A 9,777-nucleotide genomic window follows, 5' to 3' on the forward strand; every position below is an offset into this window, starting at 1 on the left:
AGAGAGAGACAGAGAGAGACAGAGACAGAGAGAGAGAGACAGAGAGAGAGAGAGAGAATCAACGATGCTTTCCCACCCAATCTGCTAGATTTGGGCACTCCACTGGAGCTGACAATGTATTCTTGTTCCTTCCAATGGACAAGCCACTTGTACATGAACAGAGGTCTGTGGTTAGTCACCCTATAAATTATCCCTAAAATTGATGTTGACTCAGTAGACTTTAAAAAGGAGAGAATATCTACTATCTCACTCTTCTTGTATGTCAACCAAGTGGGACCTGAATTCCAGCCAGGGATAAAGATTCCCTCTCTTCCCTGGTAGCAATGACAACTATATATGTTCCAGGACAGTCCTGAGCCTAGACTTTAGGTCTCTGACTACCTCTTCTGTTTTGTGTTTCTTTTTTTAAGCACAGTTGATAGAAAATGGTCCTGAGATGAGTATTTCTAGCCTTGGTAGCAACTTTTGTGAGTTCAAGAGGTTGGGAGTTCCCAGGTCCTAGTTCAAGAAGGGTCTGACTCCCCTCTATGGGGTCAGTTTTTCCCAGGATATAGACCTAGTCTCTGTGAACACACAACTAGGGCTCCTTAGTAGGAAAGGGACACTATGGAATTCCACATTTATAGGGTAAAGTATGATTTATATCTTAATCCACTTAATGTTTAAATTTACAGACATTTGCTCCAATATTTAATTCTACCCATCCTCCTCAATCTTGACTCTAATGCTTACTGCCTATATGAATTTGGGTAAATCACCTAACCTCCATAAGTTGCAGTTTCCTTATCTATAAAATGAAATTGTACTAAATGGTCTCCAAGGTCAGTCAAGTTCACTGTCAGATCTTTACCTATGATCCTGTGCCCTCAATATATCCATAACATAACAGGTTGGACTGTCCCTACCCCTGAAGAATGCATGGTGAGGCATCCAGTCTCACAACTCATTGAGTCTGCTATAATCATCCTTCCTCTTTTCATTTTCCATCCTTTGTTTTATTTGACTCATTAACAAAACCCCCTTTCTTCTAAAACAGATAAAATTTCCCCATCTGATCTAGAATTCATGTCTCTACCACATTTCACTGTGACTTTTACTGGCATTATCCAGTCAGAATTCCATTTAAATTGATCCTAGATGAAGGTAAAGCATTAGAAAATTATACACTTTTCTCCTAGAAATAATTATGTGCTTCTGGAGAACTACCCCAAAACTATGAGACTATGAGAGAAGCCACCTGAAACTCTATTAATCGACCAGAGCATTCATTGTCTCCTACTTCATTCATATCCTCTTCTGAGCAGGTATAAGTAAGGAGCAAAAACAAGATCCAGCTTGATTTATTTTCCTCTGTCCTAGACAATGAAACTGTTCGTCCTGGACAAACCATCAGTGACGGTTTTGTGATTTGGACTAAAGGATATATCCTACTTATCCCACCCTCTTTCCTTTATGAAGGGGAGATTGGACGTGCAACTCATCACACATATTAAGTGCCTATTAAGTTCAACTCATCACACATATTAAGTGCCTATTACATCTAGGCTCTGTCAAGGAAAGCTTCCTAACAATTGGAGCTGCCAGAATGGAATCAGCTACCTAGAAAGCTGATGGGTTCTCTTCTTTGTTATAGTAGGAATTGCTTTGGGGTATGAGTTCCACTAGATTCCACTAGCCATTCAAGTTCCTCTCAACTTTTAAATTCTATGATCCTATGATTCTTTGGCCCACCTTACCCCCAGCGGGAAAATCACTTATAGCTTAGGGTAGGCTCACATTTAGGCTCTCCTCCTAAGGGGAAAGTAAAAAGCAACTCAATGTATAATATGAATTAGGTATGGGACAGATATTTATTTTCTGTTAATAAAAAAATGCTAAGCACAACACATAAGCATGTATTGACAGAACATAAAACAGGATTTGTTAACAACTTATAACTACTGTTTACTCTCCTGGAAGGCTGAGATTTAAACTGTTAGAACATGAAGCAATTGGAGGACTGCTAAATAGTCATTTTTCCATTTCACTTCACTTCCACACAAAAGTCCACGTCTTGTTAGCCATACCAGGGACTGGGCTCCCTATCTTGTCTGTGATTATCTCTTCCTATGCAGAAACTTCCCCTGCTGCCAGGCAATTCCACCAGGACTTCCTGACTTCTCACACTCACAGTCACTTTGAAACTTAGACAAAACCATCTTCAGATAAATGTTCAGTTACATATACTCAGGAAAAAAGCATAGAACAGAAGTGGCTGGGGTTGAGATCCAAACTCAAGCTCACCTAGGGAGGATATATGCTTCAGCTGTCGTATGCTAATGGTTACATGGTAGCCAGGATGGGGAAAATGGTAAGCTGAATTCCCCCAACTCTCACAGGCAGAATCTTGAGTGACCCTGCCATGCTACACAAATAGAAAGAGAAGGAGGCAAGTAAATTTCAAAGACCCACTGAGTGAGCTCTTCTTGCTCAGTAATAAAGGGATAACTCGTAACTCTTGGTGTTGGAAATGCTTTCTTGGTACTGGAAGTCTTTCCTTGAGTCCACAGCAAGTATTCTTCTCTGGTACAAGGGATCATACTCCTGGAAGCTGTTTTCCTCTCTCAGGTGTTTGTCCTCAGTGTCTCTTGACTCCCAGTTATCTACAGTATACCACATGCTGATGATCATATAACTGACTGAATAATAAAAATAATGGAATTCTGTGTGTTTATTGATTTTTAAAAAGCATTTGGCTTGGTATAACAATATGCAATCTTGAAAGCTGTTCTGGGGGCGGCTAGGTGGCACAGTGAATAGAGCACCAGCCCTGGAGTCAGGACGACCTGAGTTCAAATCTGGCCTCAGACACTTAACACAAAAACTAGCTGTGTGACCTTGGGCAAGTCACTTAACCCCAATTGCCCTCCAAAAAGAAAAGAAAAAGAAAGCTATTCTGGGATACGATGACTCCCATGAATGAATTAAAATTATACACCTCTATAATAAATATGACTACAGAGATAAAGATATATACTTATCTTAGGTCTAGAGTCTCAGTTTTAGAGTTGGAAGGAATCTTAGAAGTCATCTACTACAACACTTTATAGATGAGGAAATGGAGGGCTATAAAGTTAAGTGACAACCCAATATCACATAGATAGTAAATAGCAGAACAAGGATTTGAATCCAAGTTCTCTGACAGCATATTCAGCACTTTTCATACCAAACTAGATGTTCTATGGTGGCATGGAAAATGTTCTGCGAGAAGTTCAAAGAAGATATTCCCTATTGATGGCAACATTCTCCAAATGTTTCCATTCAGACATGACATTGAGCCTCAACACAAAATCTCCTCATTGAAATCCATAGCAATGCAAAAGCAATCAGTCTCACTATCTGCAATTGGAAAATGAAACCCATCAACTTTGTTCATTAATATCGCTGTGTGCATGAGTATTATGGATAAACTATGCATATGGACAATAAGGTGAGCCCTGAGTCAAGCAGAAAAAATCCATTTGGATTGCATTGTGAAATTGCGTAGTACTTGCAAAGAACTAATGCTTTGTGCCTCCACAAAAGTCCATGAAACACCATGATTTCAGAATAAAAATGCTAAATAATGCAAAAGTCAATGAAGGTCTTTTGGGATTCTAGCTTGTAGTCTCCTTTGGGGCCTCATCAAGCTTCATTTGGCTTCCAACTTCCAGCTTCGAGAGAAAAAATGGAAGAGGCCAACTCCACTTCAGGTTACTGAAGGAAAAGACTGGTAAGACTAGGGAAGAGTGGGCAGTGACCATACTGTACCTATCCCCAATTTGCTTCACTAAAGACTTTGGGAAACTTCCCCTTGGGTGAGATCTGAGGCTCTCTCTTGGTTGAACAGTTACATCCATCCCAATGAGAGAACTCCTTCACTTTCTATTGTCTGGCATATATTCTCCCGCGTTTCCTTTCTCTGATTTCTGTTTGGTTATGAAACTGCATAAATGTATCTCTTTACTATTTGCTATGGTATTCATTGTAGAACTGATATTAGGAGATAAAGGAAGCAAACTTTGGATGTAAAGTGTGAGGTCTAGACTAATAATATTTAAGGGAACTGACAGATAATTCTAACCTGGTACCCCTTCTCTCTGAGGAAAGCAGAGTGGTCTCTGGCTCCAACTTCCTATATCCCTTCCTAGCAGGAATGAAAGTCATCCTTGGAAAAAAGTAGGGGAAGAACAGACTGGAGATGTCTACTTTGCCTCCTTTAGAGCCATACAGAGGCAACTAGGCAGCACAGTGTATAGATTGCCAGACCTGGAGTAAGAGAGACTCATCTTCCTGAGTTCAAATCTTGTCTCAGACACTTATTAGCTGTATGACCCTGCACAAGTCACTTAACCCCATTTGCCTCAGTTTCCTCATCTGTAAAATGAGCTGGAGAAGAAAATGGCAAACCACTCCAGTATCTTTGCCAAGAAAACTCCAAAATGGATCATGAAGAGTCAGACACAACTGAAAAATGACTGAATGGGAGAGCCATACAACAGCCCTTGCAACATGTAAGCCTCTCTACACATGTAGGGCTCACTTTTTTTTCCTACAATAAGAAGGGAGAGCTTTGAGATGTGAAAGAATGATTATTGATGAGTTCTCACATGAGCAAATGGGGGCAAGATCATAGGCATAAGTAGAAAGGTTAGCCTTAACAAAAAGAGTTAGTCTCTTCCTCAGAGATAAGAGTATAGGAGATTATAAGAGTATAGGAGAATGAATAAGTTTTGAGTAGGGGAAATGAAAGTCCTTCAGAGTCTCATTTGAGGCCATAAGGCTTTAATTTTTGTCAGTAATGTAAAACGTGAGATCATCAGCTGAGAGAGAGGTAGATAAGGCATCTTGAAAGAATAGAAGAATAAAGGATTGCTGGGTAATAGTGAGAGACTAGTTGAGCTTGGATAACATCAACCTATAATAAATCCAGTGTGTATTCCTGTGTGACTTCTTCTAACAGTATTCAGCAACATGAGGGAAGAAGTGAAGAAAATCAGATGGTGAAGATGAGCCAGGGTTGAGGATTGGCAAGGTGTGAAAGATGGAAGGAGAAAAAGGCAAGAAATTCAAGGGCAGACCACAGAGCATAATTGAACTAGTCAACTACAGTGTCAAGATTATGAAGAAAGGAAAGGGAGCCAGAGCAGATATAATAGATTAGGAGAAAAGGGAGGAGTAGAAGGAGCAAAGATCATGGTAAGAACAAAAAATAGAAATGGGAGGAGTGCCACAGAAGGAGAGATGAAAGATGGATTATGGTCAGAAAGTGGAATTGCAAAGTCCAAGATCACGGATACAGGTGGCATAGTTGTAAGCACTGGTAAGGAGTGAAAATGTCATTGGAGTAAGGGGTGCTAAAAACTAGGAGGCCCAGGTAGTGAAAAGGACTCGAGTGTGTGTGTGTGTGTGTGAGAGAGTGTGTGCGTGTGTGTGTGTGTGTGTGAGTGTGTGTGTGTGTGTGTGTGTGTGTGTGTGTGTGTGTGTGGAAAAGGGTTAGGTAGGAGAAAAGCTTAAGATAGTTCCTTGAGAAAGGAGCGATAGTGACTTGGAAGCCAGCATATTACAGCAATACAGATCTGGACAGAGTGACATAAATAGATGGATCAAACCACAAAGGAAGGGAGGTTGCTGTGTGATAGGGGCAAAAGAGAAGATATGGAAAAGAGGAACAGACTAATTCCTTTTCCTGGGGAGAGGCTGGGTTTCCATGAGCACCAAAATTTGGAAGGAGTGCAAAACAGGAAGACAGAGGATGAAGAGGAGTCAGCTAATATTTCACTGGGTATTAGAGGCATAATGGAGCCAGAGGCCACCTGATGATTTGTACCTTGGAGGAATAGGGCAGAGGTAGAGAGAGATGAGTATGTAGGAAGAGACTGGGATATGAGAAGGGGAAGACTTTCATAAACTATTTATTTATTTTTAGTTTTCAACATTCATTTTCTTTTTTTTTTTTAAGCAATCGGGGTTAAGTAACTTGCTCAAGGTTACACGGCCAGTTATTATTTCTGGGTGTGGTGTTGAGTATCGGAGCCCGGATTTGATCCCCAAGTCATCCCGACACTGGAGCCAGTGCTCTTACTCGCTGAGCCACCTGGCTGCCCCTAAGCAATTGGAGTTAAGTAACTTGCTCAAGGTTACATGGCCAGGTGTTTCTGGGTGGGTGCCAAGTGCCTGAGCCCGGGATTCAATCTCCAGGTCTTCTCAACACTGGAGCCGGTGCTCTTACTCGCTGTGCTATCTGGCTGCCCCATCAACATTCATTTTCACAAGATTTTGAGTTGTAAATTTTCTCCCCATATCTCCCCTATCCCCCACCCCAAGATGGCAAGCATACTGAATATCCCCTCCCACAATCTGACCTCTCTTATATCCCCTTCCCCCCCCCCCCCTTACTTTCTTGTAGGGCAAGATGGATTTCTATACCCCATTGCCTATATATCTTATTTCCCGGTTGCATGTAAAAACAATTTTTTTTAACATTTATTTTTAAAACTTTGAGTTCCAGATTCTCTCCCTTCTCCCCTCCTTACCCACCCCCACTGAGAAGACAAGCAATTTAATATAGGTTATACATGTGTGGTTATGTAAAACATTTCATAGTAGTCATATTGTGAAAGACTAACTATATTTCCTTCCATCCTATCCCACCCTCCATTTATTCCATTTATTCTATTTTCTCCTTTGACCCAGTCCCTTTCCAAAACTGTTTGCTTCTAACTACCCTCTCCCCCAATCTGCCCTCCCTCCTATCAACCCCCCTCTTATCCCCTTCCCCCCTACATTCCTGTAGGTTAAGATACCCAATTGTGTGTGTATGTTATTCCCTCCTTAACCAAATCCAATGAGAGTAAGGCTGATTCATTCCCTTTTACCTTTCTGCTCTTCCCCTCCATTGTAACAGCTTTCTTTTACCTCTTTTATGTGCAATAATTTACCCTATTCTATCTCTCCCTTTCTCCCTCACAAAGGGGAAGGTTTTCAACTCAGTAGATGACAACTCTGAATCATAGAACTAAGGGGATCAGGAAGTGAGTTTTTGAACTAATTGATTGGGGCTTCTATTCTCTAGGGTCCTGTAATGACTGGGTTTTGTATATATATGGGGCAATAGTATAGTTTTTCAAGACTTGTCACTTCAAATACCAAAGAGCTAAGGGTATAGGGGTTCAGAGGAGATGAACACCCTAGGAAGTTTTGTAGTCTGGCTCAGTTAGTCCATTGTGATTGTATCTCCAAGGACTAGATTAGCAAGTCAACCCAAAATGTTCCCAGTCATCCCAAAACGGTGAGATCAGAGGTCAGAGGATAAAGTACATCCAGAAAAAATGTCACACATGTAGATCAAACTCTGTAATTTTGGTGCCCTGAGACTTAATGTCTATTATCTCCTGTACATAACTTTTTTAACTGTTGGTCAGTGAGTTCACTGTGCATTCAAATTTGTCTCTTGTCCCCTGTTCCTCCTCATCCAAATTTTTCTGTGTCTTCAGAATTTCATTTTTGAATGTGTCCCATCTCTTATGGATTGACTGTCCTGCAGAATCTTAGTCTATGATATCTTATCCTTTGAACTCTGTAAAATGCATGCTCCAAAAATCAAATGCTAATATCAGTTTATTAAGTAGCTCTACTCTGTTCCAGACTCTGTTTTAAGCAGTTAGGATACAAAGAAAGAGGAAATAAAAACCAGTCCCTGCTGTCAACAATCTCACTGTCTATCGAGACAGACAACATACAAGGACCTATGTACAAACTATCTTCTCACTTATCTTCAATCTCCATCTACTGGCTGCTTTCCTACTGCCTACAAACACACCCATGTCCCACCCTCAAAAAATCCTTAACTAAATCCCCCACCTTCCTTTTGTGGCTCATATCCTTGAGAATGCCATCTACAATCCATACCTCCACTTGCTTTCTTTTTGCTCTCTTCCAATCTCATTATTCAACTGAAATTTCTCTCTTCAACAGTATTAATGATATCTTAATCATAAAACTAACTCCTTTTCTCAGTACTTAGCCTTCTTGACCCCTCTGTAGCCTTCGGCACTGTCAATCATTCTCTTCCACTTGATACTCCCTTCTGTCTAGGTTTTCAGACACTTTGCTCTCTCCTGGTTCACCTCCTACCTGCCTAACCTGTTCTCAGTCTTCTTTGCTGTATCTTCATCCAGGTCACATTTGCTAACCTTGAGATATGAATCAGACTCCTAAGGATCTGTCCTGAACTTTTTTCTGTTCTCCCTCTATACTATTTTACTTGGCAATCTCATCATCTCTCTTGAATTCAATTATCTCTATTCTGATGATTCTCAGATCTATTTTCCAGCCCTAATCTATCTCCTGAACTCCAGGTTCACATCTCCAACTGCCTACTGGAAATCTTGAACTGAATGTCCTATTGCTGTTCAATCATTTCAGTCATGTCCAACTCTTTGTGACCCCTTATGGGGTTTTCTTGGCAAAGATACTGAAGTGATTTGCCATTTGCTTCTCCAGCTTATTTTACAGATGAAGAAACTGAGGCAAACAGGGTTAAGTGACTTGCTCAAGGTCACACAGCTAGAAAGTATCTGAGGCCAGATTTGAACTTAGGTCTTCCTGATTCTAGGCCTGACACTGAGCAACCTACCTGTCCTATAGACATCTTAAATTCAACATGTCCAAAACTAAACTCATCACTCTACCCCTATTCGAACCTTTTCCCCTTTCTAACTTCTCTATTACTCTTGAGTATACCACCATCCTCTCAGTCACCCCAAGTGTCGTCCTCAACTCCTCTCACCCCTCATATCCAACCTGTAGTAGAGTTCTGTCATTTACATCTTCAAAACATTTCTTAAATATGTTCCTTTCTCTGCTCTGGCACTGCCACCACCCTAGTCTAGGCCCTCTTCACCTTATACCTGGACTATGTCAGTGGTTTGTTATTTGGTCTGCCTGCCACACAAGTCCATCCCCACTTTAGTCCATCTTCCACTCTTCTCTCAAAGTGATCTTCCTAAATCATGGGTCTGACCATCTCATATATCCCTTCCTCCCATTCAATAAACTTCAGTGGCTTCCTTAAATTACTTCCAAGGTCAAATATAAAATTTTCTGTTTGCCTCTTAAATCCCTTTATAACCTGGCCCTTTCCTACCTTTCTGGGTTTCCTACCCCTTACTCCTCTCTCTGTATTCTGCTCTAGGATCCAGTGACAGTGGCTTCCTTGCTGTTGCTTGCAAAAGACATTCCATCTTCTGACTTCAAGCATTTTGATAAGCTGTCCTCCCATTCTTGGAACTTCTCCCTCCTTATCTTCCTGGCTTCCCTGGGTTCCTTCATGTCTCAAATAAAGTTATACCTTCTAGAAGAAATTTTCCCAGTTATCTTTAATCTTAGGGCCTTTGCTCTGAGATCATCTCCCATTTATCCCATATAGAGCTAGTTTGTACATAGTTATTTGCATGTCATTTTCCTCATTCGATTGTGAGCTCCTTGAGGACAGGGACTGTCTTTTGCCTCTTTTTCATCCTCAGTGCTTAGTACAGTGCCTAGAACAAGCAGGTCCTTATTGAGTTGACTTAAATTGAAGATACATACTGGATAAATTGAAGCTAACATTAGAGGGAGGACATGAAGGGGATAGGGAAAAACTTTTTGTAGGAGATGGGATTTTAGCTGGGACCTAAAGGAAGGCAATGAAACCAGGAGAGGAAGAGGAGGAGAGAAAAATTCAGGCATAGGGAACTCCATGCATAGAGTTAGGAA

Source organism: Petaurus breviceps, unplaced genomic scaffold, assembly GCF_028583685.1.
Source record: "Petaurus breviceps papuanus isolate PSGF00001 unplaced genomic scaffold, PetGlider_PUasm1.0 216, whole genome shotgun sequence".
Lineage (NCBI taxonomy): Eukaryota > Metazoa > Chordata > Mammalia > Diprotodontia > Petauridae > Petaurus > Petaurus breviceps.